General features: G+C 37.5%; 1 protein-coding gene across 1 annotated transcript in view; it reads left to right on the forward strand.

Moving 5' to 3' along the window:
* The window catches only part of Adss (adenylosuccinate synthetase), a 236410-nt gene that overhangs the window by 191428 nt on the left and 35174 nt on the right, over positions 1 to 9808 (forward strand). The gene's annotated exons all lie outside the window — the stretch shown is intronic.

The raw sequence follows: 9808 nt of genomic DNA on the forward strand, positions 1-9808 counted from the left end.
AATTGTCAAAATAACAGAATAAACGTATCTGTGAAAAGATCTAAACCCTACAAACACTTCCTTATCATTTCACAAATATGCACTGTCTCAGTTCCAATCTCAATGATGTCCATTTCCACTTACAGTCTGCCAAACCCCATGTATCTTTTCTGATATAAAACAATTTACTGGTTGATTCAACCACTGCTCATCTCAGTTGACCAAATTATGCTCTGTATGATTTCTTTTGCTTCAAAGGTGGAACATATTTTTGCTCTGATATTCCCTGTCAGAGACTTAGTAATTTGGAATCTCCTCTTTTCGATCTTTTAAAATCTCTACCAAGTTTTCTGATAGTGAGACATTCTGTCGAATTCATCGGTTGCCTCTATCGTTCTCCCAAAACTACTAATCACATTTAATTCTTTGACTTCCTCTCTTTGAAACTTCACTTTCTCTAGTATAACTTCTCTAACAGTGAGGTAATTTTCCTTGGTGATTTTAATGTTCAGAACTCCAGCTGATTTCCATTTTCTATTCACACTGACCCAGTTGGTCGAGATGCTGAGGCTTTTGCAATTATTAATAACCTCACGCAGATTGTTCATTTACCTACCAGAAATACCAGACAGGCCTAAACACACAGCAAACATGCTTAATTTTCTCACACATGACCCTTCTAAGTACGTGGTCGAAGTGAGTGGTAATGGTCTCTTCTCCAAGGAGTCTTTCTCTTGTGGCTATTCTCAACCTCATGTTTGTTATTACAAGAATGCAAAATGGGATAATCTGTGAGAGTTCTTCTTTTCCTTGTTTGGATAACTGTTTCAAATCTCTTGATGTCAACATTTGCTCAGATTGTGTCAGTGAAATTATTCTTGTAGGGATGAAATCCTTTATTCCACACTCCACCAATTATAAAGCAGTTATTAATCAGTTTAAATTAGATTTCAAACAGGTTAAGAGTATAAAACTTCCTTGTCCAAATGATGTGCATTCTGGTCTCTTGCCAAAAGCTATTGACTGCAACTGTTGCCCATCTCTTTTTCCCCTTCTGTCAAAACCAGATGGTTTTCAGCCAAAGATAAAGTTAACCTGCTAGCATCTTACTTTTCTTCTAACTCATATATTGATGATCTTGATAAACCACCTCCTACCATTCTCAGTATGATGTCAACTCCATTTAGTGCTTCCCTGTAGTCTTCTGTCATAAGGATGTTGGAAGGATTTTGAACAGTCTTGATGCTAAGAAAGCTCCAGGTCCTTATGGTATTTCTTTCCTTGTTGTCAAAACCTATGCTCCTGAGCTTACTCCTGCACTGTATCGCTTTTTTCACTTTCTTATTCCACAGGTGTTTTCCCCTTCTAATTGGAAATTTGCTCATGGACTCCAAAAATCCATGCTGGCAATCATGGATTCCGTAAATCCATGTTGGCAATCAATCTCACCGTTATCTAAACCTTGATTTTCCAATAAATGTGCTAAGGCTGTTCAAGATAAGACCATTGCATATCACTATAGGCTTATATCCAAATCTCTAGGTTCATTTTCTGCTTACACCAAAGCTCACAATTATAAAGCAGTTATTAATCAGTCCAAATTAGATTTCAAACAGGTTAAGAGTGGAAAACTTCCTTCTTGTCCAAATGATAGTTGTGCATTTTGGTCTCTTGCCAAAGCTATTGATCCCAACTGTTGCCCATCTCTTTTCCCTCCTCTGTCAAAAACAGATGGTTCTGATGGTTTTCAGCCAAAGATAAAGTTAACCTGTTAGCTTCTAACTCAGGTATTGATGATTTTGGTAAACCACTTCCTAAACCACTTCCTACCATTCTCAGTATACTCCATTTAGTGCTTCCTTGTGGTCTTCTGTCATAAGGATTTAGAACAATTTTGATGTTAACAAAGCTCCAGGTCTTTATGGTATTTCTCTCTTTGTTGTCAAAACCTGTGCTCCTGAGCTTACTCCTGCTCTGTGTCGCTTTTTTTTTTTTTTTTTTTTCACTTTCTTATTCCACAGGTGTTTTCCCTTCTAATTGGAAATTTGTTCATGGATTCCATAAATCCATGCTGGCAATCATTGTTGGTCCACTGGTGATATACTGGCTTATGTGTTACTCATCTATGGACAAATAGATGAGTAACACATAAGCTTCATTTATCAATACTCATATATTGTTCAGTTGCTCTTGACACTTCAAAGGCTTTTGTTGATAATGTTTGGCATAGAGCTCTTCTAAATAAGCTTCCATCTTATGGTTTTGTTTTTTGTAATTGGGTATTCAGTTTTCTCTCTGACTGCTTGCTTCAAGTGATGGTAGATGGCTCTCTGTCTTCTAACTTCTCTACTAATGCAGGTGTTCCCCATGATTGAGTTCTTTCTCCTACTCTTTTCCTCGTGTATTAATAACCTTCTTCCACTGACCAGAAATCTTATCCATAGTTTTGTTGATGATAGCACATTGCATTCCAGTTTGAGAAACCTTGCCCTGCACAAACAGTTTCCACTACCAATTCCTTAAATACCAAGTCTCCAATGAGGCAAAAATAACTTAGTTGATTTCAGTCCTTCTAAAATTCGCTGTGTTATATATTGCAAAAAGGATTCTTCTGCTCCTATGCTTATCTTCGATGACACCTTATTTTCTATACAGGATCACATATCTCAACTGGGGATTACCCTGACTTCTAATCAGCCTAAGCACATCACAAATATTGCTTCCTCTGCACCTAAAAAGCTAGGTTTTCCTCTTTTGCTTTCAGCATTACTTTTCTTCCAAACAGCCATTCATTCTTTACAAATAGCCCTAATGGAATATAGTTCCCATATCTGGAGCACTGGCCCTGATAGAAACCTCTCTCAGGCTTCTAAATTCCATTCAAAAGAGGACAATTAGATTAATTCATGACTCATCACTAACAGAGTCTCTCCACTCTTTCTTATAGACATTCTGTTTCTGCTGCATGCATTTTCTATAGATACTTCCATGGGTGCTATTCTTCCGAATTGGCTTCTATAATTCCTACTCTCCCTTCCAAAGCAGTCTGAGCACATGCCGCAAACAGTCAATGGCCTTTTACTGTCCAACTTTGAACTCACAGAACCAAATTTTCTCCTTCATTTATTCATTCAACTTCCATTTTCTGGACCAACCATCCTTCGTGCATATTTCCTGAAAATTACAACCTACAAAAGTTCAAGTCTAATGTCAACAAATATCTTCTTTTCACTTTCAACCTATCCATGGTACTAAGTATTTTATGTTTGATGTTTTGACCAGCACCTCTTGAGGTGTTAGTCAAAACATCAAAGGCAGATGTTGGGATATCAGAGACAGTGTCACACAGACGTAAGAAATACAGAATTTGAATTTAGGGAGCACAATGTGTACAGAAAGGATAGAAAGGAGGAGGATTATGCTGTTAGTTAAGAAACATGTAAAATCTAAGGAAGTGCATCTAGTTGACATGGGTAGACAGTGCAGTCTTGAGTCAGTTTGGTGTGACATAAGCACTGGGAAAGCAAAATTGAAAGTAGGAGTGTGTTATAGGCCTAATGACTGATGAGTACAATAAACAACTGTACAGAGAAATAGAGTGGGCCAGTAAATCAGATTGTCTTATAATGGGGGATTTTAACTTCCCAGATATTGACTGGAGCTTGTGGGTTGGTCACTCACACACACCAGCAAGGCTTTTGTGGATTTATTGGATAATTGTTTCAACAGAAGCATGTTCGAAAGGCAAAAAGTGGGAATAATACTCTTGATCTGATTACACTAGCCAACACGATTTTTACCTTCAAGAACAATGCTGTTTTTAACCATAATGTATAGATTTCAATAATCATTATGATAATTTCACATCACCTCACGATTATATAGAGGGAGTTACGTTTTACAAAAATATGCCAATTTTGCGTAATCTAGCCAGTAATGCATGACATACTGATTTATTTTAACAGATAAAAGCTAATTCTCTTAATTTTAGCAGTCGATTCTGGCCTCAATTTTCTTGTGATAATCATAATCAGACTTCTACATAATTGTTTTTAGTTTCAAATTCTGATGCAACAATTTACAATTTGAAGAGAGCATACTTAGGAATGAAGAATTGGAATTTGGGGAGTACAATGTGTACAGAAAGGATAGGAAGGGAGGAGGTGTCATGCTGTTAATTAAGAAAAACATAAAATCAAAAGAAGTGCATCCAGTTGATATAGATGAACAGTGCACTGTTGAGTCAGTTTGGTGTGACATAAGCACTGCGAAAGCGAAAATAAGAGTAGGAGTGTGTTATAAGCCTAATGACTCGAATGAGTGCAATGGACAATTGTACAGAGGAATAGAGTGGGCTAGTAAATCAGAATGTCTTATAATGGAAGATTTTAACTTGCCAGATATTAACTGGAACTTGTGGGTTGGTCACTCACACACTAGTAAGACTTTTGTGGATTTATTGGATGATTGTTTTCTGAAGCAGTAGGTGCGAGAGGCAACCAGAGAGGGTAACACTCTTGATCTGGTTATCAGCAGTGATCATTCGTGTATTAAGAATTTGCAGATAAAGGAACCACTAGGTGGCAGTGATCACAGTGTACTGATGTGGGATTTACTTAAAGATATAATTACCATCAAGAGTAAAGGAAAGGGTTTTTGCTTTCATAAAGGTGACTACAGTGGTCTCAGAAAGTTTTTAAATTCTGTACAGTGGGATCAACTGACGATGTTACCAACAATAAATTCTAAGTTTCATACCTATTAAGAAATATTGTTCGAGGTTTAGGCCTAAATGGTTATCAAATGAACTAATGAGACTCATGACAGAGAAGAAAAATGCATGGGATGCATATAAATTATCAAGCTACTCAGAAGTCTATGGCAGATATAAGCTAGTCTGTAATCAAGTCACAAAGGACGTTAGGCAGGGGAAGGCAGATTAAGAGAAATCTTTGGCAAAGGATGCTAAGAAAAACACCAAGGATTTCTTTACTTATAAATTCTAAAAGGGGATGATCTGATTGGTTCGACTGTTGATGATCCTGCTCAGATAGCAAACAAACAATGAGTATTTTGCATCTACATTCACACATGAGGAGATATTAAGGTTTGAAATTAGCAGAAGGTTATCAAATTGTAGCTGTATCAAATAACTGAGAGCAAAGTGGAGGAGAAATTGTTGAAGTTAAACATAAGAAGTCACCTGGGGTGGATGGGATCTATCCAGTTATATTAAAGGAGGCGGCAAAGCAACTAAGCAAACCCTTAGCCATAATTATGAGAGCATCCTTGGACTCAGGGGAGGTCCCCACAGACTGGAGATGCAAATGTATCCCCAATTCACAAAGGGGGATCGAATGGTGACACGAGTAAATACAGACCAGTTAGTTTAACTTCTGTTCGAGGTAAAATAATGGAGTTACTGGTTAAAGATGGATTGCAGGATCATCTAGACAAGACTGCAGCAATAATTCAGACATAGCATGGGTTTGTTAAGGGAAAGTCTTGTCTGAAAAATTTGATAGGATATTATGATGTGGTTACAAAGCAACTGGATGTAAAAAATAATTTTGATATCATATATTTGGATTTCAGAAAACTTTTGACACTGTTGTGCATGGAAGACTATTGTACAAATTGGAGCAGAATGGTATTAAGGGTAAGTTGCTACAATGGATAAAAGGATGGTTGAGTGGGAGAAGACAGAGGGTGGTAATCAAAGGTTGCTGCTCTTCATGGACTAATGTTATTAGTGGAGTCCCACGGGGTTCGGTGTTGGGTCCACTGTTGTTTTGTATATTTATCAATGATATTGATGAAGGTATATCAGGCTTTGTGTCGAAGTTTGCAGATGATACAAAGGTTGGCAGGGTTGTTAATGACAGTAATGGCAGTGTGCTACTGCAACAGGATCTAGAAAATTTGGACAGGTGATCGAAGAAGTGGCAACTGAAGTTTAACCTTGACAAATGCAAAGTACTGCATATGGGTAGAAGTAACCCCAGAGAAACGTACCAACTGTGTGGTACTACACTTAAGGTGGTAGAAAATGAAAAAGACCTGGGAGTAATTGTGCAGTCAGATATGAAGCTTTTCTGAGCAATGCAGACAGGTTGCCAGGGCAGGTCATGGGGTGTTGTCAATGATATATAGGAATTTTGCTAGCAGGGAAAAGGTGATTTCCTCTGTATAAGGCAATGGTCAGACCACACCTTGAGTTCTTCATATAGGTATGGAGGCCTCATTTTAGGAAGGATGTAGATTTGCTTGAGCATATACAGAGAAGGGCAACAAGATTGCAGAACTTAAGCCTCTCTTACCAAGAGAGGCTTAAGTTCTGCAAATTGCAGTGGCTGGAGACTAGGCATCTGCACGGTGATCTGATTGAGGTGTATAAGGCCTTGAATGGGTTGAGCAAGCTGAATTCTGATGGGATCCTTCCACGTGTTCAGATTCTGAACCTAAGGGTACATAAATTGAAATTAAGAAAAGACATGTAGAATAGATGTGCAGAAATTTGCCTTTAGGCAGCGGGTGGTTAATTGCTGGAACAAACTTCCATCTGTCGTTGTGGAAGTTGATAGGTTAAATATATTTAAGGAGGAACTGGACAGGCATTTGGAGGAAATGGTGTTTTTTTTTTTTTTTTTGTATTTGTTTTTGGCTGATGCTGCATAAGCTCATACACTTGCTTTCTTGCATCACATGCCACTACTACTACTGTTGTTGTTGTTATTATTTGGTTTTTAGGAGCATTAGCAACTAAGGCCATATTGCTCCGGGGATATGCGGTGGTCATTCCCTGACCTTTCCGCATCCTCCGTATTTGGTGGCTCACGGGCTCGAACCCCGGTCTAATTAAGAAGCATGTGCTACGCACTGCTACTACGTAGCATTTTTGGTGAGGATTTTTGCAGCCGTGCCAAGGTTTTCCAAGTATTAACTGATCACGAAATGTTCTTTCAGGGATATAATCTATCCTCTTAACATAAATAGCCCCTCGAGGGTAGGAGGGTGTGGCCCACAACCCTTGCGATAGCAGTTAAATAATTTCCAGCTCTACCTGCCAGTTGGCAAATATTTTTCCTTTCAGTGTTTTCCCATGAATGGAACTATTAAGTTGCCATGTTTTTGTTGTTTTTATATTGTAGTGTTCAAAACTGAATTTACGTTTTCAGAAATTCATTTAGTGCTACAATGAATAAGCAGACAGATAGGAAGTGTATCAATCATCCAGACAAATTTTGTTATGTTTTTGGACGGTTTAGAAAATACTCAATGACTCAAAGGAAAAATACCTATGACATTACAAAACTTTCGTATTCTTTTTATTTTGGATGTAAAATTGGTTATCAAGACAAACAATGGGTGGCTCACAAGTGTTGTGTTACCTGTACGACAAACCTTAAGAAGTGGTTACATGGCAACTTAAAGTGTTACCTTTTGCAGTCCCAATGGTTTGGCGAGAACCATCTAACCACAAATGATCACTGCTGCTGTATGACAAATATATCTGGTATGTCTAAAAAAAGCAAACATGCTATAATATATCCAAATATACCTTCTGCAATTTGGACTGTTCTACACAGTCACGATTTGCCAATACCAGTGTTCCCCCCCCCCCCCAAAAAAAAAAAAAAAACTTGGGATAACAGTAGTGAGGAAGATAATAGTGATCGAGTTCAATTTGAGTATTCCCCGGATGCCTCCACTTCAGAAGATGTCGACTATCAGCCAGTAAATTCAGGTAGTGAGGTACATTTAACCAAACCAGATGATTTGGTTTAAAACTTAAATTTGCCGAAAGAACAAGCTGAACTGTTAGATTCTAGGTTGGAATAATTTTAGATTCTGGAATATATCGCAACAGGAACAAAGATTTCAGTGTTTCGAAAAAGATGGAATGTTTTCGAATTATTTTGCTACAGAGGATAGTATATGTTTTTGCAAAGACTTTATTGGACTTCTAAAATAACTAGGTGTGGACAGATAAGTGCATAAGTCAAATGCACTCAAATGAATGCTGTTTATTCATAGATGCCACAAAATTAAGTTTAAAAGCAGTTTTGCCTCATATTAGCAACGAATTTCCATCAGTTCCTGTGTTTCATTCAGTCGGACTTAAAGAAAGTTACGAAACCATGTCTAAGGTTCTACATGCTATAAAATACCAGGATTATGGTTGGAACATATACAGCGATCTTAAGGGTATTGGTTTGTGGCGCGGGGGGGGTCACAAAATATTGTTGATTTTGTGTTTGTGGGGCAGCAGTGCAACACTGGGACAAGCTCATACCACGACAGTGTAATGTAAAATATATTCCTTTAGTGCAGGGATTCTCGACATGGGGCGAAAATTGTATTACACAATGGTTTCTGGCCCTCCAAAGTTGAACCCTACCTGATGATATCTAATTCCTTAATATTTAATTTCTCTCATTGGGCTTTCTTGGAAACAACACCTCTTGAAACATTTCTGAAAACGACTCCTTGTGCAACAAACCAACAAGTGCCAAGCCAATAATGAGTGATCAAGAGTGATTTAGTTGGTGATGTTGAAGAATAAACATTCTTTAGCATTTGTAAGTCGTAAATAATTTCTCTATTATTATAATTTGCTTGATTTTACAGGCTACATTTTAATTTCTTTCGATAAATCATTAATTGTTTAAATAAACTAATTAGCTAACTAATTTCATTGTTGAGAACATAACCCCTATTTTTAACCTTATGTCTTTGGGAAATAAATTTCCGCTTTACGAGCATGTGCTCGGAATGAATTAACTTGTAAAGTTGAGAACTACCTGTATAGTGCAAATGGAATTTTATGTAATTATTTCAGTGCATTACTGCTGTATATATTAATGTGTGACTCTTCATAATCAGATATTCTTAAGCATATTTCTATTGTCCTGGCTGCTCACTTCTTCCATAGTTGGTTGAGACACTCCCTGTCAATGTCTTCTTCACATATATCATGGAAGCTACCTTGCCTGGATGCAACATGATCCTGGTGTTGATGAGCCATGTGATGCTGTAAAACAACATGGGTGAAGCATAGTGCCAGCTGCATCATTAACCCTGTGACCTTTTGGCAATGGACAATGCCTCTGATAACATCCCCAAAACTGTGCCTTCCACTAGCTTTAAATGTAATTTCTACCACTGATCTTTCCTATCCAAGTTCTTCCTTCACATTGCATCTTATACAATATAACTTCTTTTTTTTTTTTTTTTTTTTCCCTCCCCTGGAAGCCCAAATTTGTTTTTTGTTTGTATGGAAGGTGGTCTGCCTCATCATGGCTAGGATGGGTGAGCCAGTGGATTTCCAGGTGATTTTTGCTAGTCACTGAGAACCTAGTCATCACTAAGCACACAAACCAATGTAAAATATGGCTTTGAAAAGATGCTCAACACAGAGACAGAAGTAGAATTGTGGGATTTATGCAACTGTTTCTCTTTTTGATACAGTATTATAATACAGTTTCAAAGCATGATTGTAATTTTGACTGACTTGAAAGGTTTATAAGGTGAATGGTATTTTCAAATATTTAAGAAGTGATAGAGAAAGAGAACCCTCCCCCCATAGGAAAGAAAGCAACTAGTCAAAGAGAGAAGAGAACATTTGGTCTAAAAAATTTAGAAACTTGGAGACATAAAAACTTTTAATGTGCAATTAATGGCTACTACAAGAGTGAATGAAACTCTTGAGCAAATTGACAATGCTGTGTATAAAAACTTCAGTAAAGTATGGAGACTACACCTAAGAAAAAGACATTGAGCTTTTTGAACCAGCGGCACTTTTAAATAAAGCCTGATCACTGCGTGT

Source organism: Mastigoproctus giganteus, chromosome 6 (assembly GCF_048544385.1).
Source record: "Mastigoproctus giganteus isolate SK-2022 chromosome 6, ASM4854438v1, whole genome shotgun sequence".
Classification (NCBI taxonomy): Eukaryota; Metazoa; Arthropoda; class Arachnida; order Uropygi; family Thelyphonidae; genus Mastigoproctus; species Mastigoproctus giganteus.